General features: G+C 41.5%; 1 protein-coding gene and 1 long non-coding RNA gene across 7 annotated transcripts in view; both read right to left on the reverse strand.

The window, feature by feature from the left end:
- Nucleotides 1-20,607, reverse strand: part of LOC138955311 (netrin receptor UNC5C-like) — a 508,460-nt gene that overhangs the window by 249,718 nt on the left and 238,135 nt on the right. The gene's annotated exons all lie outside the window — the stretch shown is intronic.
- Nucleotides 16,900-18,545, reverse strand: LOC138959070 (uncharacterized). The gene is made up of 3 exons (XR_011453609.1): nucleotides 18,376-18,545; nucleotides 17,643-17,748; nucleotides 16,900-17,254 (listed from the first exon to the last, which is right to left on the reverse strand). It is a non-coding gene; the product is annotated as an uncharacterized lncRNA (long non-coding RNA).

Raw genomic sequence — 20,607 nt, forward strand, 5'->3', positions numbered from 1 at the left:
AAAAAAATAAAAATTTATAAAACGATCCCAATTTACGTTTATCTTATTCTCCATCATTTGCTGATTCCAAAAACATATAAATATGTTATATTCGGATTAAAAACAAGCTCTGAAAATTAAATATATAAAAATTATTATCAAAATTAAATTGTCGAAATCAATTTAAAAACACTTTCATCTTATTCCTTGTCGGTTCCTGATTCCAAAAACATATAGATATGATATGTTTGGATTAAAAACACGCTCAGAAAGTTAAAACAAAGAGAGGTACAGAAAAGCGTGCTATCCTTCTTAGCGCAACTACTACCCCGCTCTTCTTGTCAATTTCACTGCCTTTGCCATGAGCGGTGGACTGACGATGCTACGAGTATACGGTCTTGCTGAAAAATTACATTGCGTTCACTTTCATTCTGTGAGTTCCACAGCTACTTGACTAAAATTAATATTGTATTTTCGCCTTACGCGACTTGTTTACTGCTAACTTCATAGCTCATCTGCTCAACAAGCACAACCGCCAAACAGATGCACTGTCCTGATTTCGGTCAGCGTAAAAAGGCGTGTGTGTCCACTGATGCAAACAACCATGCCACGCTTCATTAAACATTGTGGACAATTGAGTCAATCGTAATCGTTATAATTGGTAGCGTATTAACCAAACATGTCTCTATTTGGCTACTGCTGGCACTGAGGACATTGCATTCCATTTAAGGAAATTCAGAGTCAAACGTCGTGGATGCTAACATTTATGCTTTCACTTGATGAGCACCACAACATTCTTTTCAAAGCATGGTACGTGCCGTGCAATGTCACCACAGACACATTACACATTACACACGTATATGCGGACTACAATACCGCGGGTTTTTTTCGGGAGGGAGGGAGGGGGGTCCGATGGTTTTCCTATATATTCCATCTCTTTGTGGCGTGCAGGAAGACCAACACATTTTTGTTTGTCAAAGCCATTGTCATAAAGAGAGACACGAGGCAGAACCACATCGAGAGACCCCGCAGTCTTTTTCCACCCGCACCAGCGCAGTTCTCGTGAGCATCCAGCAAATTATTGGAACACTGCAGTATACTTACAGCTGATTTCAGTAATGACTTCAATTTGGAATTCAGCTATACATCTATGGGGCAGTTAAACATGAAAAAACGACAATGACAAACGAACGGCCACCACACAAATAGGAACACAAATAGCTAAACAAATAAACGTTGTTTCTCATATTTTAAGGATGATGTAAGGCCCTCATCGAAACTAGTATCGCTGCTGGACCATGGACCGCTTCGTTATTTGTGTAGGCGTATAGTACGTACTGTTGGTGGATAAATTCTTACATACAACAAGCTACACATTTGACATATTCATAACTGTGAGCGCTGTAGACACTCACGCCCTGTAGTAGAATACGCTGTAATAGCATTGTTATAGGTTAGACCCGATACTGCTACACGGCTCCATCCTACTCTTCATATTGTCTGAACAACGTCTCGGTCTGTCACACAACGCTAGCATAAAAGCATTGGCCAATGGGGAACTGCTGCTCTTAGCATGCATATATATAACCACGTCATGTCCTAAATAGTCGTTAGTACTGGGGACAGAAATAGTAAGTCAGTCAGAACTGCTGCAGTTCACATGGTGCAGTTTCAGTCTAGCCATGAACTGAAAGACCCCCCGCGGGTTAGGGGGAAGAATTTACCCGATGCTCCCCAGCATGTCGTAAGAGGCGACTAACGGATTCTGTTTCTCCTTTTACCCTTGTTAAGTGTTTCTTGTATAGAATATAGTCAATTTTTGTAAAGATTTTAGTCAAGCAGTATGTAAGAAATGTTAAGTCCTTTGTACTGGAAACTTGCATTCTCCCAGAAAGGTAATATATTGTACTACGTTGCAAGCCCCTGGAGCAAATTTTTGATTTGTGCTTTTGTGAACAAGAAACAATTGACAAGTGGCTCTATCCCATCTCCCCCCTTTCCCCGTTGCGATATAACCTTCGTGGTTGAAAACGACGTTAAACACCAAATAAAGTAAAGAAAAAGAATGAACTGAAAGTCCACAGGTTTACTGTTAGTGCACCCATCAACCCATTACACACCCATTCTCCAGCGACGAAGACAGTTCATTGCAGTACTCGTAAATAAACAGCGGAGTGCTAGCACTACTCTCCTACACTCATCAACAAAATAATGGCCCCCACTTACATGGCTATCAAGAAACTCCGGGTGGGGGTCAAGCAATATAGGTTTGCGAAGAAACGAATAACAGTCAGCAAAACGCGATCAGGACTTGTGGGGGTGATCCCCAACACCAGAGGTCAGCACTACCAGATTTAATCTTCTGTGAAAAAGGTTTAGGGTGGACATGACTGACCAGGATGGACTGGACATCCGCACCCGCTTATCAGTCCATCTTGATCCCTCGTGAATTAGGACGGGAGATGGGCGGGTGCGAGATGGAATGCGACCCAGGTGTGAATCGGGTGAGACTTCTGTACACAACGCTTTCTATGTGACATACATCGGCCATGCAGCATCATTGTACAAGCTAGGTGAACAGTGCGACTACATGCGATTGTAGTGGCTTTAGATGTCCTGCGTTAAAAATCTGGCCATAATTACTCGCATGTTTGGTTCTCCCATGCACAGGCTATAAAGTGTGTGTAAGACAAAAACGCCCCGGCAGATTGTAATTTTCAAATTGCGGATTTTCTATTCAGGAAGTTCTTCTTATACCGAGAAAGACATATAAGCTTAAATGTCATGCATACTTCTAAAACTTGGAGAAATGCTTCAGTTTTGTAAGCAAAGTCTTGGAGAGCACGGAAAAATGACTTTTATCGCTAACATCTTATATACCCACATTGACATGTCGGCTGTGTCAGAATTGTGTTTCTCTTTATGGTAACTCATTGTGTGCATTCCTTAATTTGCGTCATTTATGCCGCGTCTATGACAAAGTATGCATTTGGTAAAACATGGCACTGTCCTGCGAACAGGAGACAGTGTCTACCAATGTACCATGGCCGTGTTAAACTGATCACAGGGGGCTACGACAACTTGCACGTGATACCCTTGGCAATCCATGTTTATTGAGGTCGATGGGCAAACACGTGTTGGATGCTTATCGGGAACAGGCCAGACAGACATAATGGTACGACTAATCTCTCTGCGGTTTGAACAGGGTGAAACAGTGTTATTACAGCCGTTCATCTACCCTGATTGATGGTATTTCCTGCACTGTCTGGTGTGGGATTAAATTAATTACAAAAGTGGTTCATGGTAGATGGATGATCGACGGGATCATTTTTCTTTACATTTGCACTGTGAGGCTGACTTCATGATTTTAAAGTAATTCTTATATGAGCATGCACATTTTGCTGCAATGTGAGCACACACAAAAGCACAATGCATGGCTGCGGTCTATAATGTTTTCTTATCTTTCTTACCTTTTATTCTATTTTACCCTGCCATGACAGCTAACGTCGTTGATGAAGTACACCTTCCCGTCTGCATAAATATTGATGTTACTGTCGGTCACCTTGTCAAAACAAGGCGGTGTTTTTTTCACGTCTGTGTGAATGGGCCACATCCGGTGGTTGCCAGGCCGTCAACACACACAGACACATGCACACACAGAGGCACGCACGCAATAACACAAAAACATACACACACACACACACACACACATGCGCGCGTGCGACCGCTCACACTCACTGCTAACGCTTCAAACATAGTGATGGTTCTTTATCAGTCACTTTGCACAACGGACGCGCACCCAGTAGTCTATTAAAATATCACTCACCACTGATAAGAGACCATACAGAGCCAGAAAGGTCATTCGTTTCAAACTGATTACGCGATCCAAACATTCAGCAAAAAGTATAGAAAATGTCACTTCTTATCTGTAGCCAGACTGAAGATAACCCAAAACTGTCTAAGTGTTTTCACAGCAATCATCAATTTTCAGAAAACGAGGGAGGTTTTCTGTTCAAAAAGAAGTTGAATCTGAACATTACTGCAGTATCTAACAATTCTTTGTCTTGTCGTTCCGGGGTCCTCAGTACCTAAAACTTCGCCGAATCTAAAGTTTGTTCAACATCACTGTATACTGTTTCTGTCATGGGACAAAAAGGCGGAATAAAAACAACCTCTTACCTATACACACACAAAATCCCGAAAAAAGATACGAGACACCCATAGCCATTTTCATCGTCTTCTTTGTGCACTGTGAGTGTACTATTCGCAAAGTGCAGCAATGTTTGTTTGTTTGTTTGCAATGTTCGAATGAAGAAGAAGGAAATCTGAAAACATCAACCAGAGCGCCGTCATCAACACAACACACATGGTAAACAACAGTACCCCAAAACCAAGCATGACGCAGACTCTCAGAGTACTGTGTGTACACTGACAGCACTACTATTGTTATAAAGTATGGGGAATAAAAGATTCGCCGGACAAGAGGATCAGGTGTTTGACACCCGGCTTGACTTTCCATCTGACTTTAAATATATTGTCAATCTACCAGTCACTTCATCGAAAAACAATGTGACAGCTCACCAACTCACCCCCCCCCTCCAACCCCCATAAATATATGGGACGCTGCTTAATAGGCCTAACAACGGGAACTGCGCAGCAAATTGACTGAATATTGAAATGCATTTTGTATGCATCATTCCCGTTTTAGGAATTCAGCGAATGTGTGTCCAAGTTAAAGGACGAAGAAAAAAACAACAGACAGAACAGACAAAGAAAAGCTTGAAAACACGACCTACACACACACACACACACACACACACACACACACACACACACACACACACACACACACACACAGACTGATAAGACACAGCCATAGGACGCAGACACGCACAGATGCTTGGAAAGTGAGATATAGACACAATTTATATTTCCAATCTTTTGTCTTAATCTTAGTTTGCAGTTTTACATGACAGCAAAAATTGTGTTACCACCATTCTTTCACATGATATAGACAGCACGGGGCCAGACCATCTCTTACTGACTTTCTACGCGCCTGCAACCAATGGGAACGGCTCCCGGCGTCGGTCGTGGAAGCCGCCGTAAAGACTTTAGAATGTATTACATCATTGTCGACGTCAACTTTTCTGACAACTACATGACAGAGAAAGCCGAGAACAGGTGAAATGTCTGAAACAAACTTTACAAAATCTTTATTCTGCAGTCTTGTGACGTCTATCCAGCTTCTGTTCCGCATGTTGAGTCTCACCGAAAGTTGCATGCCCCGAGCAAAGCCTGGCGTGGTTTTACGTAAGCAAAACACCGCCGTAAATTTTAGAAAACGACCGTGGACACGTAAAATGTGTACGTAGCACGCGCTTCTATCATTTGAAACGGCATGCGAGTTTCCCTTCCTTGTGCAGTGAAAATACCTCCACCCGTTTATATCTGATCCAAGCTCCCTAAACATAGTGGGTAATGGTCGGGAGAGTGTCTGCTCAGAACTTGAAACCCGGGCTTAAAACCTCTCAGACGGAATCCTGACACTATCTTTGATCATTTCCAAACAAAACGGCAGAAGCAGAGCAGTCCATCACGTGACAAGGTGTACCCTGAAGAGCCGCACGAGATGTCATAGCGAGATTTTCGTACAGGAAAGAATGCAAAACTCGCTCTCGGACCCGCAACTGAACGGGTCAAATGAGGTGCGCGTACGAAACACCCGGTAAAACTTGGGACAGAAGAGGTGGAAGAAGCTTAAGAAATGAGCGACGTGTACACATTTACGTGGAGATATGATCGAGTTTGTGTTGTAATTTTCCGTTCATGGTGCGGAGCTGGCTGACAGGGTGACCTAAATTCCCTGCAACATTGCGCTGGGGTGGTGACATACTGCCAGCAGCCGTGCCTGTCTGTTATACCTAAACGTTACGTAGAAAAGATGGATACAAGATTGAAATACACACTTTAAAGTTCGGGAGTGGAGGCCAGACGAGGGGTTAACTGAAAAAGTGGGACAACTTAATCATCAAAATAAATGATAGTGTTGCTTCGAAAGCAGAACAATGATTAAAACGTAGGATGAGTTTCCGTCGTAAAACCACAACTCCTGGTTGAACCACTATCATAATTAAAATCTTAATTGCAATATGTTGACAGTTGTATGTGAATGAATAAACCCGAAGCGAACTCTATGAACAGAGAAGTCGTGTGGATGAACTCAGAGGAAACACGGAAAACGTTGTCAATGTCATTGTTACAGTATTTGCATAGTCCAAGTCTCACCAACACCAACGTGAACTTGATAGTTATCACAACAATTGTATTTTGTTCACTATCCATCTCATCAAAATTCGATGTATGTATACATTAAACCAAAAGAGTTCTTATCTATGACTAATGTTAAGCAACATCAGCATAAACAACAACAACAACAACAACAACAACAACAACAACAACAACAACAACAACGTCAAAAGTCAGCAGGAAAGAGAGCATGCGAGGCTGACAGAAGATTGGCCAATAAACAATGAATTGTTGGCAGAGGTTCTGACAGGAATTAAGGGAAGCACGCGAAGTTTACGCTTCTTTGCTTTGCTAATATGTAAGGCTATATGGATCAGTCCCAGAGAATGTGCCACCATTTAATACCCATTGCAGGTGATGGGCCGCTATAACACGTCAAAATACCTTTCAAAAAGCGCGACACTTTGCATTCCAAACGCGATTATTTTTGGTACAAACCCGTTTTTCGGAAAGGCAAGGAAAGTCACATTAAAGTGCAGAGACATTTCTCAAATGAAATGTCACGACTGAAGCGTCCAAGGGACTTGGTTCTTTGTCAAATTTGTACTACTCATGTCTTGAAATGACTAAAGAAAGAAGAGAGATGTGGACAAAGGGAAGGAAAGTCCTGAACGAAAAGTGATAAAACAGACACCTGAAAGATCTCCAAAAAGAAAGAAAACAAGTCGCGTAAGGCGAAAATACAATATTTAGTCAAGTAGCTGCCATTTTTCAGCAAGACCGTATACTCGTAGCATCGTCAGTCCACCGCTCATGGCAAAGGCAGTGAAATTGACAAGAAGAGCGGGGTAGTAGTTGCGCTAAGAAGGAGAGCACGCTTTTCTGTACCTCTCTTTGTTTTAACTTTCTGAGCGTGTTTTTAATCCAAACATATCATATCTATATGTTTTTGGAATCAGGAACCGACAAGGAATAAGATGAAAGTGTTTTTAAATTGATTTGGACAATTTAATTTTGATAATAATTTTTATATATTTAATTTTCAGAGCTTGTTTTTAATCCAAATATAACATATTTATATGTTTTTGGAATCAGCAAATGATGGAGAATAAGATAAACGTAAATTTGGATCGTTTTATAAATTTTTATTTTTTTTTACAATTTTCCGATTTTTAATGACCAAAGTCATTAATTAATTTTTAAGCCACCAAGCTGAAATGCAATACCGAACCCCGGGCTTCGTCGAAGATTACTTGACCAAAATTTCAACCAATTTGGTTGAAAAATGAGGGCGTGACAGTGCCGCCTCAACTTTCACGAAAAGCCGGATATGACGTCATCAAAGACATTTATCAAAAAAATGAAAAAAACGTTCGGGGATTTCATACCCAGGAACTCTCATGTCAAATTTCATAAAGATCGGTCCAGTAGTTTAGTCTGAATCGCTCTACACACACACACACACACAGACAGACACACGCACATACACCACGACCCTCGTTTCGATTCCCCCTCGATGTTAAAATATTTAGTCAAAACTTGACTAAATATAAAAAGAAAGAACAAAATACAAATATCAAAGAATTAAAAAAACAGAAGGAAAGAAAGACATTAAAGAAGGAAAGAAAATGGCAAAGGAACACAAAATTGAATTAAAAGATAATGTATCAGTTTCAAATCAACAGCAACATTTAACAACAACCCTCACCTCAAGAAGTTAACCAAAGACAGTCCCTTCATTCTCTTCTCAAACTGCCATTTGTTAATTCTGCGAAACTAACTCAGCAGACTAATTGCACATCATATATACATTTCCCTGGACCCTGTCGACACGCGGTCCCAGGGTGAGTCCTTGCCCTGAGGGTCCTGCCCCCAGGGGCCCACAGACCCCACCCCCCACTGATAAGTGGGCCGTCTAATCAGGTTGCACTCGCTGCCATCAAAGGGAAGGGCGCATCACTCTTATCAGTGCGCACGCCTGCACTGCAAAGACGACTAGACGTTGAGCGACTTTCAAGGAATGCCCTATTATAAGTTGTAATGCTTTTGCATCATGATTTTCACGTTACGTCATAGCTTCGGACTGTTTGGGTTTGTTACCGCGAATGCTGTGTTTGTTGATGGTTTATGAATCGAAGAAAAACGTTGGTTGCGTAATGTGTTCATTCCTTGACTGATTTCTTGTAGCCCTTGATCAACATGCGATCAATAACAGGTTTACCACGTTTTCTGTTGCTTCGATGGTCAGAAGAAGCCGATTTTGATGAACAGCTGACAACGATACCGAGGGACTGTCATTTTAGTTCAAGACTCTGATTTCAACCATTCTGCCGGAATAAGCTGCGGCTCTCTTACTTCGATGTGTCATTTCGAGAACAAGCGTACGAATTAGAAGCGCGCAATAATGCTAAGAAAGCAAGTCAATACTTTGAGTGTTTGGTTTGCAGTTACACCGTTTTGGAAGATGTACAGTAAAGAACAAGAAGGGCAAAGCCCATACGACTCACATGCTTGACCTTGACCTTTACATGACCTTGACCTTCAGGGTCAAGGTCAAATAACTAAACCTAGCAATGACATCATACACTAAGAACTGCTTTACACATGTTTCCTACCAAAATACATGTGACAGTCATCCAAGGTCATGCAACACAAAGCTGTTAATTCAAGACATAGGAAGTACAATGGTGCTTATTGGCTCTTTCTACCATGAGATATGGTCACTTTTAGTGGTTCACTACCTTATTTTGGTCACATTTCATAAGGGTCAAAGTGACCTTGACCTTGATCATTTGTGAACAAATGTGTCTCATGATGAAAGCATAACATGTGTCCCACATAACTTTTAAGTTTGAAACAGTTATCTTCCATAGTTCAGGGTCAAGGTCACTTCAAAATATGTATACAATCCAACTTTAAAGGACCCTTGCGACCTTGACCTTGAAGCAAGGTCAACCAAACTGGTGTCCAAAGATAGGGCTTACATTGCCCTGTAAAGCATACATAGCTAAGGTTGCCATTCTCGATAACTTCAGAAAAAAATGCGAAAATGTGAAAAATGGTCGTTTTTAAGACAACAATTACGGCCCCTGTGACCTTGAACTTGAAGTGAGGTCAAGTTGCTGCACATGTTTTTTGAGATCTTGTAACCATACACCATCAGGCCACATCAGGTGTTGATAGACTTAATAGTGTCCAAGAAATATCCAACGTTAAAGTTTTCCGGACGGACGGACGGACGCCGGGACGGACGGACGGACGACTCGGGTGAGTACATAGACTCACTTTTGCTTCGCATGTGAGTCAAAAATCTAGCCAACTTTGAGAAACTTTGCTTAAAAATATTTACAACACACAAACAAGGAAGGAATCCTGTCCCTATAACCTACTTAAGAGCATAGTGTGTGTGTGTGTGTGTGTGTGTGTGTGTGTGTGTGTGTGTGTGTGTGTGTGTGTGTGTGAAAAGCCAAACGATTAGAAAGAAAAAAAATCAGATCGGCAACTTGGCAACTTTGGCAGTCGAGTTTCGTCCCTTGGGAAAAATGCTCGCGCATGGAACGTGCAATGTGAAGGAGTCAGCTACGTGCAGGGAAGGCTGAGCAGGACCTCTTGCCGCCTTGTGCCCACCAGAAACAACCTAGGTCAGTATAGATAAAAACTCTCATCCGGTCTGACGTGCATGTAGAGTAAGGGAGCCATTTTCATGTCGAATCAGCGAGACATGTCTTTCTTATGAAACTGCATTCACTGTGAGTTGATGCGATTATCCGAGACCGGCAGAAGTGCGAATAAGTTTTTGGCCGTCATTGAATCTTGACATCAGAAATAGACCAAGAGGTAATAGCCTCCTAAATTGCAGCTGTGATCAGAATTTGAAGCCTTTTTCTTTTCATTTTGGTCATCTTATATCCACAAAAAATCCGCTTGAAGTTTTATTAGATCTTGCAAACTTGCCCTGGAGCACTTTAATTTGTACTTTGATGGCATTTTCCTACACTTGAAAAGGGTCAATAAGCAGGTTATCAGTTCTCTTGACATTCAAAGTAAATTTAACGCGGTGCGTGTGGTAACAAATTAAAGCTTTTCTCTGAGAGGATGTAGTTGCCTTCCTCCTGTAAATGTATAGTACAACATTTAGATACGTTTTGTCTATTAGTCGTGGACCTGGCAGTATTGAATGCAATTTTGAACCTTTCAGCTCAAATTGAAAGCCAAGTTAGATGAACAAGCAGGAAAAATAGGTGGAGAGGATGGAAGAGGAGGGCAAAATGGCGATGATGATCACACCGAAAAAGAAGGTATAACAGGCAAATAACGAGAAGAGAGAAGGATAATTACATGACAAGAAATCGAAATATTTCCGCACAACCAAACCTTTTTAGGATATGTGCACATCACATATTGTTATATTGCTTCCAAACGTCGCTGCAAAAACACCCTAAATACAGCATAACACTCTGAGTAACGGTAACCATAACACTCTGAGTAACGGTAACAGGGAGAATATTTTTTCTTCTTTTAAACGGTATTATAACAAGACTGACAAACTTACAGTGTTGAAACCAACGTAGAAAAGCGTTGACTGATATATGATTACTTGCCGTCGGCCTATATCCGAGAACAGCGTATCCTCGTTCTATAACTAATATACCATAGGAGCAGGAACCCTTTCTACGACCTACACTTCATCGTCAATAGACAGCGTCTGATCCCGTCCATGACCTACTGCTGTTCGTGGTGCCGCTCCCCCGACCCGTTCGGTCCTCAGAACAACGTCTCCATCATGCACGGAAGAAAAGGACGCGACCTATCGTCCTCAGGCCGGATAACGTGCACCCAGTCTGGCATGCTCACTGCAATGGGAAGTGTAATCCGCTACCACCCCTCTGACCTATCTCAGTGTTACAATTAGACTAAACGCTCGCAGGCTGTATATAGTCTTGGGGATCGAGTACACTACACCATGGGAATGGTACGCCGGCAAGATGTAAATATACCACGCAATCCTTCCAGAGACTTGTTTGCTGGTGCCACTTTGCTTGATAGGTCCCGCACGACTCCGGTCGAAATTCGATTTCCTGGGGCCCACGATTCAATAGGAACATTTTCGACTCAAGTTTCGTTGAGCAGTTCCGGCGTCTAGATCTTCAGTTGATGTGGATTTCGGGCGCTCTATCCTAACGGAGTAACCAGATACCCTTGACGTAACATCTTCTTTTAACAGACTCAGTGTTAGATTCCACACGCTGCCAGTGGTTTAATCTCGGATTGGCCGTTTTATTGAAATTGAATCACTTTGTTTTTCGGTCATTCTTAAGGGTTCTTGTAAGTGTGTAAACATGCGACCAACTTTGAACGAGATGGCTGATAGATGAGAAGGGTACATGACATTTATTAAGGTGAACCCCCCCCCCCCCCTTAGAGACGTCAACAAATTTGAGTAAATTAGGTCTTAAAAAGGGGTGAGTCTTATTACTGCGACAGAGGTTATGAACAGAATACTTGACGAAACATGGTCTTCAAAGGAACGGAGTGGTACATCGGAGTGTCTTCAAAGGAACGGAGTGGTACATCGGAGTGTCTTCAAAGGAACGGAGTGGTACATCGGAGTGTCTTCAAAGGAACGGAGTGGTACATCGGAGTGTCTTCAAAGGAACGGAGTGGTACATCGGAGTGTCTTCAAAGGAACGGAGTGGTACATCGGAGTGTCTTCAAAGGAACGGAGTGGTACATCGGAGTGTCTTCAAAGGAACGGAGTGGTACATCGGAGTGTCTTCAAAGGAACGGAGTGGTACATCGGAGTGTCTTCAAAGGAACGGAGTGGTACATCGGAGTGTCTTCAAAGGAACGGAGTGGTACATCGGAGTGTCTTCAAAGGGGGGTTCCACTGTAAGAAAGTGATGAAGAATTCCCGTTTCCCCTTTCGATGTCAAAACTTTTGTACGGGAAATGTGTTGGCAAGAGCTCTATACAATATCATCACCAACAACAACAGCAAACAAAAAGAAACAACATACGTTTGACCACGTTTTATGTATGTGTTCTGTGCTGAAAAGACTAACGTCCCTTGTTCTGTTTAAAAGGAACAAGAAATCGTTGTTATCTTATTTAGCCTTGCCGACAACAAAGGGTCGATCCAATCTGCCTTCAAATTACATTAAGGTATTTATTTTCTTGTTTTTGTTTTCGGGAAAGTGTTGAAGGGGCTGTGCCTGTTCCTGCTGAGGGCGTCGTGTGGTCTGAGAGCCAGACAGTTGTGCGACAGGGATTTTCCTCTGCGGACTGCTACAACGCGCTGCCTCACGTTTTGGGCATAGTTTTTTGTTGTTGCTGATGCTATAAAAGGTCAAAAGCATCGGTGATTCATTAATGGCGGAAATTACCCACACGCTCAAAGACACCGTTTCTGCATGCATGCCGCTGAGTAAGTTTGTTTGTTGTCTTTTAAAAAAAAATCAAATTAGTTTTCCTTGTTCCGACATCGTGTAAACGTGTTGTTTTCACGTGTTTCCTAATAAACCGTGTTCCTTGTTTCGTGTCTCGTGTTTTGAACTGCCAGAATCTGCGCAAGACGGTTTAATATGTAGGGCAGGAAAACGGTAAAATAAATTTTGATCAAGCTTTGTAGCGTATAAATCGTCTTCCAAATACAGCCAGTTATAGAAAGAAAAATCACCGTCGGGTTTGTATGGGTTGTGAAAGAGTGAATACCCTTGCTTTTCCTCTGACAAATAACATCACACGTGCTCCTGTGCACGTGTTTCCGACACACCCCTCGCAAGTGATTGGCCCCTGCTGAGTCCGAGTTAAAGTTAGTCCGAGTAAAAAGGTAAGGCACTCACTCTTTCACAAACCACACAAACCCGACACACTTATATTCGGAATTCGTCTATTGAACAACAACGAGCATCAACAGAACTGTCCACGTATACAATTTAACCAAACGAGAGCACCATCCGGCGACCCGTGACGTAAGTGGTTACATAGTTTCAGTCTGTCCAGGATTAGCAGAAGACTCAATGAAACACGTTCCACCCGAATGCCTTAATCCCGCATCCATAAGGTTAGGACAGTTGCCATCTAGTGGGGATTAAGACCCGGGTCAGCAGACAGAGATACCAGGGGAAAAATGGACTTTAAACGATACTTGACCAGCTGGACCGATCTTGCTTGCATATAGATAAGGCTGAAGAAGGTAGATTAAAATGGCGAAACTTCCTCTGTGGTTGGGTTTGGTGTTGTGGTGTGATCGCGTAGATATAGCGGGATAACAACAGGTATACATCGTTATGGAAGAGCGTACTACTGTTGTTGTGGCAAATACAGTTACGCTGTAATATGTAACATGTCGTATCCCTATTAGTTGATAAACACTTGTGAACAAAGCGGACAAAATACAAATGGGTCTACCATCAAACCAACCGTACACAGACAGACAGACCGACAAACACACACACACACACACACACACACACACACACACACACACACACCCGTCCGCCCGCCCGCCCGCGACAGATCGAGGACAGATCTTCCCACTTACATGATTATCATAACGCATACGGAAGAAACATATATAAAAACAAGAGGCGAAGCCATCAAGGCTCACGTAAGAAATCGACAAACAGTAACACAAACTCAATCACTCCGTCACACACACACACACACACACACACACACACACACACACACACACACACACACACACACACACACAGAAAGAGCATAGGTGAAACTGTGCAAGAAAGCGAGACACTAGATCTAGATCTGTCTGTCTGCATGTAGCCTACTTACAGGGACACGACTGCCAACAGAGTCTCGGCCCGCTCAAAATAATAATGACCGAGACTTTCAGTACTTCCTTCGCGTGACGTCTAACCCTCTTACGTCATAATGTGACGTCAATGTAATGTGACGTCTTCAAATGTTAGAGTTTCTACCACAGACATACACACGCACGCACGCACGCACGCACATACGCACATACGCACGCACGCACAGACAGACAAAGTTACGATCGCATAGGCTACACTTACGTGAGCCAACAAGCAAGTTACAACGTTTAAAACGACTTGCTGATTCCATTGACAAAATCTTCAGAGCGTTCGGACGACATTCGTACTGGAAATGGAGACTTATTACTCTGCCTTTGTCGATCATTCCGACCGCAAGCTGGATTTTGAATGGTCAGAGCTCGCAGACTGTGTAGGTTGCAACGTATGTGAGTATATGAACAGCTTTCAATCACTGCCAGTTTGCAACAGAGGTGGAGTGCCTCTGGGGATATATGATTATAATTATGAAGACTTTTATTAGTCTCATCATGGGAACGGCGGCAGTGTATCAGTGGAGGAAATTAGCTTTTGGTTTCGCATGAGAGCACAACTGAACAAACCCTTCTGGGAGTGGATAAGGATATATATATATACGACATTCGTACTGGAAATGGAGACTTATTACTCTGCCTTTGTCGATCATTCCGACCGCAAGCTGGATTTTGAATGGTCAGAGCTCATCATCATCATATATATATATATATATCCCATGACCTCCCTTCGTTGTCTCTGTAAATGTACTCTAGGTATATTTCGTGTATTTCCATTGTTCTCTTGTTACATCTATGATGTAACTATTGCACTCTTATAACACATAAAATAGTGGATAAATAAGGGTGCACGAAATACATCATAGCTGGCTCTACCTTCTGTCGTCCTTGACATTCCAAAGCGCACATGTACCTGTCGACTGGATGTGCAACGCGTTACCACGCTTTTGAGAACCTGCGCGAGAATCGTTTGCTATTGCTGAGTTTTAGTCTCGACTTGCCGAGACTATCATCACAGCGTCATAGATTTCATGACGTCTGTCGTCCATTGCGTCATATTATGGGGACGTAATCTGTTATTCGCTGTTCTATTTCTCCTAGTGGGGCTCCTATGTTGCAAAATCATTCAAATCATGCAACAAACACCAAATTTAGCAAATATGAAGAGTTTCATGTGCTTAACAAAACCTGATACAGAGCCATCGCGAAAAATAAAAAAATGGGTAGTTTTTAAACAATTTTTCAAAATGGCCGCCAGTGTAAACGGTTGGGTATGTTAGGCATATTTCACTTCATGTGATTAACAGCAAATTTGGCGTAAATGGACATTTGCTTTTGCTTAACAAAACCTGATGCAGAGCCACCGTGAAAAAATTAAGGAATCGGTAGTTTTTTTACAATTTTCAAAATGGCCGCCAATAAAAGGGTATTTAGGCATTTTTGATGCTACAAGACATTCTCTTGCAATAGAAACTAACACAAAAACATTTTTAAACAAAACAATACATGTATTGTTGGTGCAGAGAATGATTGGACGGTGTGGGTGGCAGGGTTGAAGAATTTGTGGATTACCTAAACTGTGCAAAAATAAATATATTGCACCAATTTTCATACCAAAACGAAAACATTCATTCCTGTGCTGTTATATTCAATGTATGCTATTGAGGGCACTCAACTTGGCTAACTGGAACACTTTTAAGATAAAAGGTGGCCTTTACATGGGTTATTTGACCGCCGCCCAAATAAGGGTACCCCCAAAATAAAACTGATAAAAATGTAATGTATCAACTCAAAAGTCGACTAAAATTCATAATCGCTGTATTTCGAAAACGTTGTTTGTTCTCATGTGTTTACACAACTGGCACATTCCGGCAAGTGTCTATACTCAAAAGAAACTTTGGCAGTACTTGAAACAACCATCTGTCATATATACATGCGAAGTCAAAAATATGTGGGATGTAAGTCAACAAACCTGTGGCAGTTTTTAAAATATTATTTCGTGAAGATTTGAAAGTGTACTCAAACGGTTGAACTACGCCTCGTGTGTAGACACACATTCCTGAAAGTTGCAACGCAACCCACTTGGTCATTGCTAAAATACATGGATTTTAGTTGACTTGGGTATCCCTCAAATTTGACACATAAACATCTCATCCGTGAGATCGACACATACATCAGTATGTACAATGGCACAACACTAGAAATATGCAAGATGGCGAAATAAAACAACCTGTTCTGGATGGATAATCAAGTTGACTTTCTCTTCGTATACAACAGTGACCCAGTTGTGCCTCAGGAATTGTCGTCGGCTTTTTAAAAGGTACCCGAAGCTTTTGTCACATCTCTTTGTCACGTCAAGGGTATCCTTATTTTGACGGCGTAAATGATGATGTTAAAAAAAAAATGTGCCAGATAGCGAAGATGCGAGCCTTTAATGGCATAGACAGTTTGAATAAAATGACACAGGAATAAAAGTTTTAGTTGGGGTATGAAAATGGGTGCAATAATATTTTTGCACAGTTTAGATGCTGACAGTTTTCACAGGCATGCAAGCACATTTGCAGAGAGCTGTGCTCTGCAGTCCTTCTTAGCAGCATTTGCAGCGTTTTGTTGTACAGCTCTTCTTGCAGGCACATCTCATGAGTTCTCGGCACACGCTGGATACCTCTTGAAAGCTCGTCCAGAATGACTCCCACTTTCCAGCCTTGAACTGCCAGCCCACAGAGTTTGGAAGTCTAATAGGTAGATGGCTCTTCTCAATCTCATGTCCTGCAGCAGCACCTCACTTGTAAGGGGATTATGGTCAATTCGGCAGCTCTTTTTTACTGAAGAGGTACCGTCTAGCACTGTTTACACCCAGTACGTTGCTGGTTTTGTCCTACAAATGTACACCAAAAAGCTCTTGTGCTGCCCTGTCAGTGGTACTCAGCTTACAAAGAGGAGCAGACAACCTGAAGAAAGTTTGAGTGACGTCTTCAAATGCTTGCCATACTTCCCAAGCCTTCTGGTTATTGAAGAACGACATAGTGTCACAGCCTGTAAGGCTATGCAAAATGGGCAGACAGGGTGACTTCTCTTGGCCAATGGCTTTGGCAATGTGGCGATACACTTCACGAGCAGAAAAAACCGCAACACAGCTGGAATGAGAAGCAGACTGTCTGGCCTCCTCTACATCCATGGTGCAGGAAATCAGCCTGGGGTACCCTTCACACAGATGAAAAGTGAAATTTTTATTTGAATGTATTTGAATAATGTTTACTATCTCAGAGAGTTGGTCAAAGCCGGGTTAGCAAGTCTTCACACAACAGACCAAAATGAAAGAAAATTTTATTTCATGAATTCGTATAATTCTTACTGTTTCAGGTTAAAAAAAACAAACAAACACAGTTTCCAGTGACCCAACTGATTCTGGAATCTTTCTGACCGCTACATTTATTCGCTTCAAACAGTCGCTAACAGAATGTAGACCATAGTGAGGGTACGTACGTTAAACCCATCAAATTCACAGAGGTCGCTTACAAATGATGTGCAAACATGTTCCAATTAATACAAATAAAAAAATCTTACTGTTAAGATGTATTTGGTAACAAACCTTGATACAGTAGTACTAGTGAAATCAGCTCCCTTCTGTGGCACCGGAATAAATGCAGAACGCTTGTTCCCAGGAACCGGCATGTGGTGTAACTCTTGTATATATCCTGTAAAAATAAAATTCACACCAATGCACGGTCAACTTAGAATAAGCAAAAGGATGAGAAACAAGCAACAAACCAAAATTGTAAAACTCAAAGAGCGGTACCTCTTCATTTTTCAAAACCACTTATCTCATTTGATTAGCATACACTGTATTAGTGTATGCTTTTGTCTGTTACCTACCGTCTTTGAAAGTTTGATCACAACACTGTAAAGACATGGGGAGTGGAGTGTTTTTATCTCCAGCTGGTCATCCTACTATCTGGCCTACCCTCACTCAGTTTTTGACTCTACCCCTCCCCAGCTCAGCCGTTTAGAGACTTATGGAAGTCCACAACGTAGGCAGGACTAATCATTTATCATACCATGAACAATCTCTTTCTCCTCGCCTTTTATTCAAAGTTCGTTTAATCTGTTTAAAATCACCAGCGTGGCGATCATGATTTCCTTACTTGTAATCAACAGATAGATCTAGATCTATCAGCATCACAATCCAGCTAATGAGCTATTGCAAGATTAAACAAAGTCTCTGCATTTCAGCGCTTCACCCGATGAATAACAGACCCCAGGGGAGAATTAAACAGTAAAATGATGTGACATTGGTGAATGGATGCGTATTCTTGAAAACTTACCTTCAGAAACGTTGTTTTCGCTCAAATCAAAACACGCAATGTTGCGGAGGCCGCCATCTTGAATTTTCATGCTGCGGATATATAAAATTCTAAAAACGATCAAATTAAATACCAGAACACAAAAATACCCATAAGAGTATTTATGTCATGCATGTGTTATCAGCAGACAACTTCTGGTGCATGGTAAACCATTGAATTTTACATTTGCTGAGTTGGGAATATTTACTGCTGAGCGCTTTTGGTACGAATTTCGTCTGCTGTAAATGCAGCCTTTTATTCCCTATCAAAAACAAAAAAACCGATTTCTGAAGTGGCTCTGTATCTGAAATCCCTTAAATAATTATAAAGAACAATATCACAAAGTATGATGTTTGTTGCAAGATGTGAATGATTTATGAGTGCGTCTGCAACATACGAGCCCCACTAGTGGGGCTCCTATGTTGCAAAATCATTCAAATCATGCAACAAACACCAAATTTAGCAAATATGAAGAGTTTCATGTGCTTAACAAAACCTGATACAGAGCCATCGCGAAAAATAAAAAAATGGGTAGTTTTTAAACAATTTTTCAAAATGGCCGCCAGTGTAAACGGTTGGGTATGTTAGGCATATTTCACTTCATGTGATTAACAGCAAATTTGGCGTAAATGGACATTTGCTTTTGCTTAACAAAACCTGATACAGAGCCACCGTGAAAAAATTAAGGAATCGGTAGTTTTTTTACAATTTTCAAAATGGCCGCCAATAAAAGGGTATTTAGGCATTTTTGATGCTACAAGACATTCTCTTGCAATAGAAACTAACACAAAAACATTTTTAAACAAAACAATACATGTATTGTTGGTGCAGAGAATGATTGGACGGTGTGGGTGGCAGGGTTGAAGAATTTGTGGATTACCTAAACTGTGCAAAAATAAATATATTGCACCAATTTTCATACCAAAACGAAAACATTCATTCCTGTGCTGTTATATTCAATGTATGCTATTGAGGGCACTCAACTTGGCTAACTGGAACACTTTTAAGATAAAAGGTGGCCTTTACATGGGTTATTTGACCGCCGCCCAAATAAGGGTACCCCCAAAATAAAACTGATAAAAATGTAATGTATCAACTCAAAAGTCGACTAAAATTCATAATCGCTGTATTTCGAAAACGTTGTTTGTTCTCATGTGTTTACACAACTGGCACATTCCGGCAAGTGTCTATACTCAAAAGAAACTTTGGCAGTACTTGAAACAACCATCTGTCATATATACATGCGAAGTCAAAAATATGTGGGATGTAAGTCAACAAACCTGTGGCAGTTTTTAAAATATTATTTCGTGAAGATTTGAAAGTGTACTCAAACGGTTGAACTACGCCTCGTGTGTAGACACACATTCCTGAAAGTTGCAACGCAACCCACTTGGTCATTGCTAAAATACATGGATTTTAGTTGACTTGGGTATCCCTCAAATTTGACACATAAACATCTCATCCGTGAGATCGACACATACATCAGTATGTACAATGGCACAACACTAGAAATATGCAAGATGGCGAAATAAAACAACCTGTTCTGGATGGATAATCAAGTTGACTTTCTCTTCGTATACAACAGTGACCCAGTTGTGCCTCAGGAATTGTCGTCGGCTTTTTAAAAGGTACCCGAAGCTTTTGTCACATCTCTTTGTCACGTCAAGGGTATCCTTATTTTGACGGCGTAAATGATGATGTTAAAAAAAAAATGTGCCAGATAGCGAAGATGCGAGCCTTTAATGGCATAGACAGTTTGAATAAAATGACACAGGAATAAATGTTTGAGTTGGGGTATGAAAATGGGTGCAATAATATTTTTGCACAGTTTAGATGCTGACAGTTTTCACAGGCATGCAAGCACATTTGCAGAGAGCTGTGCTCTGCAGTCCTTCTTAGCAGCATTTGCAGCGTTTTGTTGTACAGCTCTTCTTGCAGGCACATCTCATGAGTTCTCGGCACACGCTGGATACCTCTTGAAAGCTCGTCCAGAATGACTCCCACTTTCCAGCCTTGAACTGCCAGCCCACAGAGTTTGGAAGTCTAATAGGTAGATGGCTCTTCTCAATCTCATGTCCTGCAGCAGCACCTCACTTGTAAGGGGATTATGGTCAATTCGGCAGCTCTTTTTTACTGAAGAGGTACCGTCTAGCACTGTTTACACCCAGTACGTTGCTGGTTTTGTCCTACAAATGTACACCAAAAAGCTCTTGT

This window comes from Littorina saxatilis, linkage group LG2, assembly GCF_037325665.1.
Source record: "Littorina saxatilis isolate snail1 linkage group LG2, US_GU_Lsax_2.0, whole genome shotgun sequence".
Taxonomy (NCBI): domain Eukaryota; kingdom Metazoa; phylum Mollusca; class Gastropoda; order Littorinimorpha; family Littorinidae; genus Littorina; species Littorina saxatilis.